Genomic DNA, 12,077 nt, shown 5'->3' with positions numbered 1-12,077 from the left:
TCTCCTGGGGAGGCTATCACCACCAGAAAAAACGAGTTTACAATTTCTGTCACTTGCTTTCACTTCGAACTCTTTAAATGACACTTAGTTTTGTTTAGTTGAATTAGTACAATTTGTTTCTCAAAAAGTAGTTTGCACTTGCTGGTAATTGTTGCTGATATTCAGATTTTTTTAACCTCATAAGTAAAGCAAAAAAGCACAGCACCCCTAATTTGCATTGTATATTTTATTTCCATAGGACATACACAGACTATTTCCCTTATGGTTATGTGAATATATTTCAAAAAGCAGAAACCATCTCTAGCTCTGATAGCACTCAAAGCACAGGACTTTGCACATTGTGGTTGCTCAATAAATATTTTTGCATAATTTATTAATCAAATTCATGAAATTCCATAGAGCATATAGCAAAGTAGAGAACAGTCCAGTTCTAGCTAATGCTATTAGTACCAAAGCAGCAAGTTCTCCTCTGTTCTGGGACCACATTTTCAATCAATTTTTTATTGAAAAATTTTAAAAATTATATTAATATACAATTTACATACAGTTAAACACACTCATTTTAAGGGTTGATTTTTGACAAACGCATCATCTAAATATAACTCACCAGCATAATCAAGATATGTATGTATGTATACATTTATATATATGCATATGTATATGTTATGCAAATGTATATAGAGGGTGGTCATTGGGGGATTATGGGTGTTGATTTGGTAAGGTATTTTTGGAGTACAGATCTGAGTTTTAAGACCAGTATAGATTCATGTCACCATCTTCACAATCAAGATACTGAACAATGCCTTTACCCCAAAAGAATTCCCTCATGCTGCCCCTTGTGGTCAAGCACTTCCCAGATTCCTAGACCCTGACAACCACTGGTCTATTCTGTGTTCTGATATTTTTGCCTTGTCCAGAATGTCATTTTCATTGCATTATACAGTGTAACAATCTGAGACTGGCTTCTTTCACTCAGCATAATGCTTCTGAGATTCATTCGTGTGTGCATCAATAGTTCATTCCTTTATATTGTTAAGTTGTATTCTATTATATGGATAGACCACAGTTTATACATTCACCCACTGAAAGACATTTGGGTTCTGTCAAGTATGTGGCAATTATGAATAAAACTGCTATAAACTTCTTTGTACAGTTTTGTGTGTGAACATAAGTTTTCAGTTCTCTGGGATAAATACATAGGAATAAAATTTCTGGGTCATATTGTAAATGTATGTTTAAATTTATAAAAAACTGGCAAACTATTTTCCATCTTGCATTTTGCATTTCCAACAGTAATATATGAGAGTTCCGGTTACTCCACTTATTTGCACTTGGTATTGCTTGGGATGGTTTTGGTTGGTTTAATTAATTGTAGTTTTAATTTGCATTTCCCTAATGGCTAATGATGTTCAACATCTTTCACAAACTTATTCGCCATTTGTATGTCTTATCCAATGACTGTTCAAATTATTTGCCCATTTTTAATTGGCATTTGTTTTCTTATCATTGAATTTTGAGAGTTTTTAAAAATATATTTTGGATACATTGTTTTATTATATCTATGATTTGTGAATTGTTTTTCCCAATCTGTAGCTTGTCTTATCATTCTCCTAATGGTGTCTTTTGCAGAGCACATGTTTTTAATTTGTATGAAGCCCAATTTATCAATGTTTTTTGAAGATTATGCTTTGGGTATCATATCAAAAACTCTTTTGCCAAAAACTCTTTGCCAAACTCAAGATCAACTAGATTTTCTTCTATATTTACTACTAAAACCTTTATAATTTTATATCTACAATCTACTTCAAGTTAACATTTGTATAGATATAAAAATTAGGACTTTTTTGATATGGCTGTGCAATTATTCCAACATCATTTGTTGAAAAAAATACTCTTCATTGAATTGCTTTTGCACCTTTGTCAAAGTCACTTAACTATCTAGTTATGCATCTGTTTTTGGGCTCTAGTCCTTGTCATTGATCTGTGAGCCCATGATTTCACACATACCACACTGCCTTGATTACTGTGACTTTATCAGAATTCTTAAAATCAAATACTGTACTTTCTCAAAATTTATTCTTTTTTTTCCTTCAAAATTGTTTTGGCTATTTTAGTTCCTTTGTCTTTTTAGGTAACTTTAAAATCAGCTTGTCTATTTCTACAAAATATCCTGCTTGGATTTTTATTTGAATTTGTTTAAATCTATATATCAATTAGAAAATGATTGATATGTTAATTATATTAAGTCTTTCAATCCATGAACACAGTTATCACTCTTCACTTATTTATTTAGGTCTTTTATTTTATTTTATTTTTTCTTTGAGATAAGGTCTGGCTGTGTCACTGAAGCTGGAGTGCAATGGCACGATCACAGTCCACTGCAACCCTAGCCTCCCAGACTCAAACCATCCCCCTACTTCAGCGTCCTGAATAGCTGGGACTGTAGGCATGCACCATTATGCCTGGATAATTTTTGTATTTTTGGTAGAGATAGGGTTTTGCCATGTCGCCCAGGCAGGTAGTGATTCTTTAGTTTTCAGAATACATATCCTAGATACTTTTAAGTTAGATTTATACTTAAATTCTTTCTTTTTTGGGGGGCAAAGGAACTACTGTAAATTGTATAGTTATTAATATTTTTCCCATTTACAACCATACATTGCTAGTGAATAGAAATATAGGACTGGCCACAGTGGCTCATGCCTGTAATCCCAGCACTTTGGGAGGCCGAGGTAAGAGGATCATTTGAGCCCAGGAGCTCGAGACCAGCCTGGGCAACAAAGCAAGACCCCCATCTCCACAAAAAATAATAATAATAAATAAAAATTAGTTGGGCATTGTGGCATGCACCTGTAGCTACTTGGGAGGCTGGGACAAGAGGATTACTTGAGCCCAAGAGTTCTTGGGTCCAGTGAGCTATGATCATGCCACTGTACTCCAGCCTCGGTGACAGAGTGAGATACTGTCAAGAAGGAAAGAAGAGGAAAGAAAGAGAGAGAGAGAAGGAAGGAAGGAAGGAAGGAAGGAAGGAAGGAAGGAAGGAAGGAAGGAAGGAAGGAAGGAAGGAAGGAAGGAAGGAAGGAAGGAAGGAAGGGGAGAGAGAGAAGAGAGAAAGGGAGAAAGAGAGAGAGAGAGAGAAGGAGGGAGGGAGGGAGGGAAGGAAGGAAGGAGAAAGAGAGAGGGAGAGAAAGAGAAAGGAAAGAAGAAAGGAGGAAAGAAAAGAAGGAAAAAAATGAGATGCTACATTGTATAGTAAAACTTTTTAAGAGGAAAGTATAGGATGGTGATCAGACTCAAAACCACACCACTTAAAGCAACTGAAAAAATTTTAGCTCATAGAGAAGACTCAGGGAGATAAAATAGACTATCATGGGTGACTTCAAATATGTGAAATACTGTGTGTAACTTTAGGAGTTATATATGTATTTTAGGAAGACAAGGTCCCAATGCAGTTTAATATTAATAGGAGATTAATAGGAAAATCAGAATTTCAACAACCTAATATTTTAAAAGATTAACCTGTCAAAACTGAAACTCTCAGAAAATATGATCTGTGAATATCTTATCACAGTCTTTTCCATCAGAAATCAGTCAACAATTAAACAGCCTACACTAATGAATCTATGCTTATGTGTTATTATTTATAAAATCTTTCGTATTGACTTGGTATTCTTCAAAGGGAATCTTAATGCAGGGAAGCTTATAAATCTTTCTCAAAGGCAGAATCAGAAACTGTAAGGATTTGAGATCTCCTCTTCCTTGTAAGCTAATAAATTAGCCTGCCACAGTTCTACGGATGCTGGCAGTAGACAGAAGGCACCTGGGTCAAAGACCAAAGCGCAGCAAGTAGCCTCAAGATCATGTTTCGTGCCAGTTCCCCTTGCCTCTACCTCTTCCAGGCAACCCAGAGGGGTCCAAGTGGACGCTGCTCATGCAGGAGGTTTGCCTCGCAGCTGAGGATCATTAAGCTTGGGAAACCCAAATCTTTTGTGATGGGCAGTAAGCCTCCTTGAACTTTTCGCCCCAAAGAAAGTCATTCTCTTTATCACAGTGGGCAGTAAATAACCTTGCTTTTTTTCTCCAGAGGAAAACACGACCTCCATCTTCCAAGGCTGTTTGCTAACAAACATCCTTGAAAAAACAGTCCAGAACAAAGATGGCCCAATGCCTTTCCTCACAAGACATACAAAAACATGAGACCCATGGAAAATTGTTGAAAGAGAAGAAGGAGAGGGGAAGGGAGGGGAGGGGAGGGGAGAGGAAGGGAGGGGAGGGGAGGAAGGGAAGGGAGAAAGGAAAGGGAAGGAAGAGAGGGAGGAAGGAAAAATGGATGAATGGAAGAAAGCGTTTAAAGCATTTGCAAGTTTTCATATACACATTCCAAAGGGAACAAATTACCTCTAGAAATAAACGTTATCTAAATTGAGCTTGTACATATGTATAGAATACAATTGATGGGAGACCAGAGAGCAATATAGCACAGATCTGTGTATGTATCTGACTGGCCAAAGAAAAAAAAAAATTATAGAGAATAGGTTATTCGAGGAATGGCTGCTGAAGAGATATTTACCTTCAGCTCCATGAAACAAGCTCAAACTAGATTACATTATCTCAGATAAACACAGTACTAGGGGTCCCTCTCCCTCTCTGACTTTTGCAAAGAATGGCAATACAATGGTCCTAAAATCTTTGCAAGATCCAAGCTCAATTTTAAACAGCCTATATATGGGCAAGACTGGGCATATTTTGAGGCCTGGTGGTAATAAAACTAAATAGATCTATTTAGGATGAAAAATAAGAAGAGGATAAAGGCGCTGTATATAAGCAGCACTTGGACAATATTTTGTATAGTCAGCGGATACCATACCAGCAGTATTGGCAGTGACAAGAGACCATTGGCACCAATATTAATATTAGTACCACCCATATCAATATGGCAGGGCCGTGTCAGTGTAGACATTTCCCAGCAGCAATAGTGAAGGCAACTTCCCTGAGCTTTACCTAGGTGTTTCATACATAAGATGAAGATGGCACACCAAGGTGAAGGAGGAGGTGAATAACAAAAGCTACAGGGGATGAGATATTTGTAGCAGGAATATCAAGGAGGAGACAAGCATTCATGCAAAGTGATGATGGCAGAGCCAAGAAATCTTTCTTTTTTAAAATTGTTCTTATTAATTCATTTTGACTACTTGATTGGTATAACTTGAGAAACACGGTTTACTTATGAAAGCATGACCTTGGCCAGGCGTGTAGCTCACATTTGTAATCCCAGCACTTTGGGAGGCAGAGGTGGGAGAACTGCATGAGCCCAGAAGCTCAGGACCAAGCTAAGCAACATACAGTGGCCTCATCTCTAAAATTTAAAAAAAAAAAAGAAAAAGAAAGAAAAAAAAATTTAACTAGCTGGACATGGTGGTACTTGCCTGTAGTCCCAGCTACTCAAGAGGCTGAGGTGGAAGGATTGCCTGACCCCAGGAAGTCAAGGCTGCAGTGAGCCACGATCACACCACTGCACTCAAGCCTTGGTGACAGAGCAAGACCCTGTCTCAAAATTAAAATTAAATTAAATTAAAAAGTGGCCTCACACAAAAAAAAAGAATTTAGAAAAAGTGACATCTTTAGCAGACATCTTTAATAACAAACCTAGCACGTATCTTTAATAACAACCTAGAATTAACCTTATAACATTCTTTTTTTAACCTGCAAGCAAATATCTCCAATTCATAGATACATAAACATACAATTTTTATGTGTAATACATTTTTTTAATAATGTATACATTTATATTAGCATATATCAGAAATCTCTAATATAAAAGTAGTGATATGCCTGTAGTTAAAATTCTACCTACAGCTCCCTCCTTTGTTCACTTTCTCTAAATGCAGTTTTTAAAAACTGCATTTTGGAATAATTCATCTTGTTTTATCCCAAAATTTTCAGTGATTTTTTTTTTTTTTGGACAATGACACCTTTATTAACCTTTTTCTTTTTGCTAACTCAAGAAGCTACGTTGTCAGAGCAAGGAGCACAAAGTCTACTACAGAATGCATTTAAATTTCCCTCATCAAAACCCCCAACATTTATTTTAATCATAGATAAATTTCAAGCATATACTATTTTTTCTTTAAACTGGAAAATTGGGTCATATGATTCAGATATTGTTTTTCCAGGCTGACTGTACAACACATTTTGAACATAACTACATACATACTTGTGGCATGAATTACACCAACTGTTGTTCAAACATTACTCATAGTCACTTTTAAGACAATAAGCAAGGATAGTCCCTTCAGAAGCTATTGAGTTGGCTGTGCGTGTATTAGCACAGTGTCAGGAACACAGCTTGTCATTTTGCCACAAAGAAATTTCATTTGAAAGCCAGGCATAGTAGCTCACACCTTTAATCCCAGTACTATGAGAGGCTGAGGCAGGAGGATCACTTGATTCCAGGAATTCAAGACCAGCCTGAGCAACAAGGCAAAACCTGGCCTCTATTAAAAAAAAAAAAAAATTAGCCAGGTATGGTGGCATGCACCTGTTGTCCCAGCTGAGACTGAGATGGGAGGATTGCTTCAGCCTCCCAAAAAGAAAAAAATAATTAAAAAAAAAAAAAAAAAGAAATTTCACTTGAGCAGGAAGTCTGTTTTGCTCACAGCAGGTGCTCCATGACTAAAAATATAATAAGCACATAATTATTGCTTGATAAATACTTGTTGAATGAATAAATGAATGCTTAAGACCATACACCAGATTCCCACTGTCTTCAGGGTAGAGACAAAACTCTTAATTCTTGAATATTTGGCTCTTAAGGACCTCTGTAACTGTCTCTTGAAGGTATCACTAATTTCTGTCCTGGACAGTAGAACTGCTTTGCTCCACAACAGTTCTTGAACATTCCAGAAACACATCTGCAATCTCTTGCTTCACTAATGAAATAGATAGGTCACCACCTTGTGAGTAGATTTTACCATATTAATTTACTATTAGCAAACTCATTTACAAGCTCTTGTTAGACTTCAAATATCATCATATCAGGCTGGGAAGCTAAGTAAGGCTGAGGTAACAAGTAATCCTAAAATCTTAGTGGCCCATAAAAACTGAGGTTAGTTTTTCTTGTTCACGCCACATGTTGATGGCTGATCAGAAGGAGGGATCTGTTCACAATAGACACAATGCAGCAGCACCCAGCTGAGGGAACAGAAACCACCTAGAACATAGCAAGCACAGTGACCTATGGGCAAGAGGATGGCAGAGCCTGTGCCGGCTCCTGAAGCTCTGCCAGTAGTGCCACACAGATGCTTCCACTCAAAATTTTATTAGCCAAAGCAAGTCACGTGGCCACGCCTGAGTTCAGGCAATAGGGCAAGCATGGGTAATTCTCCTGTGAGCAGGTGGCACAAATATTGTGAACAGTAACACATCCTACCACTGCTGATACAATGTATCATGTCAAGTCAGTGATTTTGTGGCATCTGGTTCTAAACCCAGATCATCCTCACAAAGAGTAGGAAGAAAACGATCAAAATATACCATTTTGCTTTTATTTTGATAACTAGAGAAATGTGGGCTAGATGTTATTTTCATTAAAACAAAACTTATGAAAACTATTCAAGAATTAAAAGTTTCCGAGTTTCTTCCAAATCACTGGAGAAGACAAAAGCAAATTAAATAAAACTTATGTAGCAAAATATCAAAAACAAAAGAAAGAGCAAGGATACATAATAAATATGGAATGTGGCAAAAAAATAGCAGATTACCTGTAGCAATTATAATCTCAAACACAAAAGTTATAAAAGCTCATAATGAAAGGCAAATACTAGTTAAAGAGTAAAAGCAACTATGTGCTGCTTGAGAGACAAACCCGAAGTAAAATAAAACAAATGAAAAAAAACATAAAAATAAAGGAATGAAAGATCCAATTTGTAAACACAAACAGAAAGCTGTCATGCTCTGTTTGGACTTCTATAACAAACTACAATAGACTGGGTGGCTTCAATAATAAACATTTATTTCTCATTTCTAAAGGCTGAGAAGTCCAAGATCAAGGTAACAGCAGATTCAGTGTCTAGGGAGGGACATCTTCTTGACTGAGATAGCCATCTTTTCAGAAGGGGTGGGGGAGCTCGCTAAGGTCTTTGTCATAAGGGCACTAATTCCATTTATGAGGGCCTAACCCTCATGACCTAATCACCTTTCAAAGGCCCATCCTCCTAATACTACCATATGGGAGATTTGGATTTCAACATATAAATTCTGTGAAGACACAAACATTCAGTCTATCACAAAAGCCAACAAGGAAATATTAATTTAGGTAAAGTTTAAATCAAAAAGAATTAAATGGAATAAACAGGGTTAATTTTATAATAATAAAAAGAAAAATTCACAATGGAGAGAAAGTAGTTATTAACTAATACATATCAAATATGTCCCTGACAGAACAGGAGATATACCTTCAGGCCTGTGTGAAGCAAGGGAATAGAAGTGAACCTCTTGCATAATATCTAGAATATCAGTTCATCCCATTCATGAAAAATGAGGAACTCTTCCAAGAGTAGTAGGAAGATATAAATTAGTTTGTGAGCTACTCAGAAATTTGTAAGAAAGTAAAACCTACCTAGAAAAATAGAAAGACCTGCCTAGATTAAGAATCAAAAGCTAAGACAAATATTAAAACTAATCCAGGTAAATAAATTGTGGTACCTTCCCACAGTGAAATGTTATACAGCCATGAGAATGATGATCAACACTACTACATGCAAATACAGATGAACCTCACAAATAAAATGTGGAATGAATGAAGCTATTCAGAAAACTACACGAAGTTTATTTGTAAGCTATAAATCCAGGTTCCCACAACCTCTTCCCTGGGTTTGACAAATTTTCTAAAACACCTTGTTATAACCCAAGGAAATTACTTTGATGAGTTTATTTTAAAGAATATTACAAGGGATACAGATGAAGACATGCATGGAAAAGGCATGTGGGAAGAGGCACAGTGCTTTCCTGTCCTCTCTGGGGGCGCCACCCTCTAGGAACTTCCTCATGTTTAGTTTTCCAAACCCTGTCCTTTAGGAATTTTATGAAAGTTTAATTACAGCCGGGTGTGGTGGCTCGCGCCTGTAATCCCAGCACTCTGGGAGGTCGAGGCAGGTTGATCACCTGAGGGCAGGAGTTTGAGATCAGCCTGGCCAACATGGTGAAATCCCATCTCTACTAAAAATACAAAAATTAGCCAGGCATAGTGAATGTGCTCCTGTAGTCCCAGCTATTCAGAAGGCTGAGGCACAAGAATCACTTGAACCCAGGAGGCAGACGTTGCAGTGAGCTGAGATCACGCCACTGCACTGCACTCCAGCCTGGACCACAGAGTGAGACTCTGTCTCCAAAAAAAAAAAAAAAAAAAGCATAATTACATAGGCAGGCATGATTGATTAAATTATTGACCATTGATCAGCTTTACCTTCAGCCCCTCCCTCCTTCCTGGAGAGGAAAGTTCCAACCTTTTTTCTTCTTTTGTTTTTTTGAGACAAGAGTTTCACTCTGGTTGCTCAGGCTGGAGTGCAATGGCGCAATCTCTGCTCACTGCAACCTCTGCCTCCCAGGTTCAAGTGATTCTCCTGCCTCAGCCTCCAGAGTAGCTGGAATTACAGATGCCTGCAACCACGCCCAGCTAATATTTTGTATTTTTAGTAGAGACAGATTTTCACCATGTTGGCCAGGTTGGTCTTGAACTCCTGACCTCAGGTGATCCGCCCACCTCAGCCTCCCAAAGTGTCGCGATTGCAGGCGTAAGCCACCATGCCCAGTGCAAGTTCCAACCCTCTAATCCTGCTTTGGTCTTTCCAGCGGCCAGCGCCCAACCTGAAGCTACTACCTAAGGAGCTACCAGCCACCAGTCATCTCAAGGATTTTAGTTGTATGCCCAAGAAACTGGAGGGGGAAAGTCAAACAGATATTTCACAATTACCACAGGAGGCAAGTGAAGAATTTACTTCATTCAAAACTTTTATGTAGTGTAAAATAGATTTCTATTTTTTTTGAATCACTGGTATTTTGAGTCTCTGCTATACATAGCCAATCCTATTTTAGAAAATCCAATAAAATATATGCAAATTGTATGGATAAAATTATAAAGCTGTATTGAAAGACATTAAGTTGGACCTAAATACTATCTTACTATCCACTTCCTTCTGTGGCTTACTTTTATCAATCAATGTTAATTTTTTTTTACATTTTTCTATTGACATATCCATGTTGGGAGCTGTGCCCTGGAGGATGTCACACTTGGGAATAAGGAGACAAACACAATGGTGTTCCCTGAATCATTAATTATAAAAAATTAAATAGGACACAATTTGAGTGTCCATAAATAGAATTAAAAATTCAATATTATATAAAAAGTCAATTATTCCCCAAGTTATCCCAGAAATGCAATAAAATGCCTATTACTGCCCGCACCTGTAATCCCAGCATTTTGGGAAGCCAAGGCAGGCAGGTCACAAGGTCAGGCATTTGAGACCACCAGCCTGGCCAACATAGTGAAACCCTGTCTCTACTAAAAATACAAAAATCAGCCAGGCATGGTGGTACCTGCCTGTAGTCCCAGTTACTTAGGAGCCTGAGGCAGGAGAATCGCTTGAACCTGGGAGGCAGAGGTTGCAGGGAGCCGAGATCGAGTCACTTCATTCCAGCCTGGGTGACAGAGCAAGACTCCATCTCAAAAATTTGAATTAAATAAAATGCCAATTACCATTCACGAGTGTTTTTTTAGTAAAACTTAAAAAGTTAATTCTAAAACGTACAGGGAAATTAAGAATAGCCATGACAGTTTTAAAATATAAAATAAAAGAGCAAATTGGAGAGGTTGTCTTTCCAAATATGAAGACTTATAAAGCTATAGTAACTATGATATGATAGTAGTAATATGAAATTGAGACAAGAAAGGCAGAGAGGTCAGAACTAAACCACATAGACAAGAAAGCCTGGTGTTCACAGATGAGGTACTGCAGATCAGTCATTAAAGGACGGCCTATCAATAATTGGTACTGGGATAATTTGTAATACATCTGGGTGGAATAACTCAATATTGTAACTTGTTTATTCTTCCCAAATTATTCTATAAATTTAATGCAATTTTAGTTAAGATTCTAATAGGAATATGCATGCATGTTTTTCTTAAAGAATACACAGATGCACAGCACCATATACACATACATGCACCCCAAACTGTAAAGGAAAAGACTAGTAAATTGAGCTGTACTAAAATTTAGAATGTCTTCACAATTAATGCAAATAAAAATAAAATATGGCTGGGCACAATGGCTCATGTCTTTAGTCCCAGCACTTTGGGCCAAGGTGGGTGATCACTTGAGCTTAGGAGTTTGAGATCAGCCTGGCCAACATGGTGAAACTCCGTCTCTGCTAAAAATACAAAACTTAGCTGGTGTGGTGGCGAACACTTGTAATCCCAACTATTTGGGAGGCTGAGGCAGGAGAATCACTTGAACCCAGTAGGCACAGATTGCAGTAAGCCCAGACCACACCATTGTACTCCAGCCTAGATGACACAGCAAGACTCTGTCTAAAAAATAAGAAAAATTTAAAAATATATATAAATAGACTAGCCAAAAATTAGAAGAATATATCTAGTATGTATAGAGAAATGATTGCTGTATAAAGCAAATAGAAATTCTACAATCAATAGTAAAAGATAAGCAACAAATAGAAAACTATACAAAACATAAGAACAGAAGATTAAAAAAACAATAAATATATTAAAAGATACTCAACCTCATTATTAACCAGAGAACTAAAAATTACAACAATAAAAGTCCATTGCAGCCATCATATTGGTAAAAATTTTAAAGTCGGATCTAACAAAATGTTTATTACTTGGTCATTAAAATATCACATGCTCTCTCCTATAATCTGCACTGGATCGAATAAAAAATCTAAATAGCAAAGAGTAAAAATACTGCTTTCAGAATGCAGAGGTAAATTAATCAGTTTATATGATTTCGTTATCAAGAAGAAATGATAAAGTGTTAAACCAACTGTCCAATTAAGAAAGTTAG

The 12,077-nt window shown here is 37.0% G+C and overlaps 1 long non-coding RNA gene across 2 annotated transcripts in view; it reads right to left on the bottom strand.

Annotated features, from left to right (window-relative positions):
• Positions 1–12,077, bottom strand: part of LOC116558636 — a 125,775-nt gene that overhangs the window by 108,856 nt on the left and 4,842 nt on the right. For both annotated transcript variants that reach the window (XR_004272109.1, XR_004272110.1), the window contains exon 2: positions 799–803. This is a non-coding gene — a long non-coding RNA (uncharacterized LOC116558636). The remainder of the gene's footprint in view (positions 1–798; positions 804–12,077) is intronic.

This window comes from Sapajus apella, unplaced genomic scaffold, assembly GCF_009761245.1.
Source record: "Sapajus apella isolate SASKATOON/1434 unplaced genomic scaffold, GSC_monkey_1.0 scaffold2, whole genome shotgun sequence".
Taxonomy (NCBI): Eukaryota; Metazoa; Chordata; class Mammalia; order Primates; family Cebidae; genus Sapajus; species Sapajus apella.
This window is presented reverse-complemented; position numbering and strand designations above follow the sequence as displayed.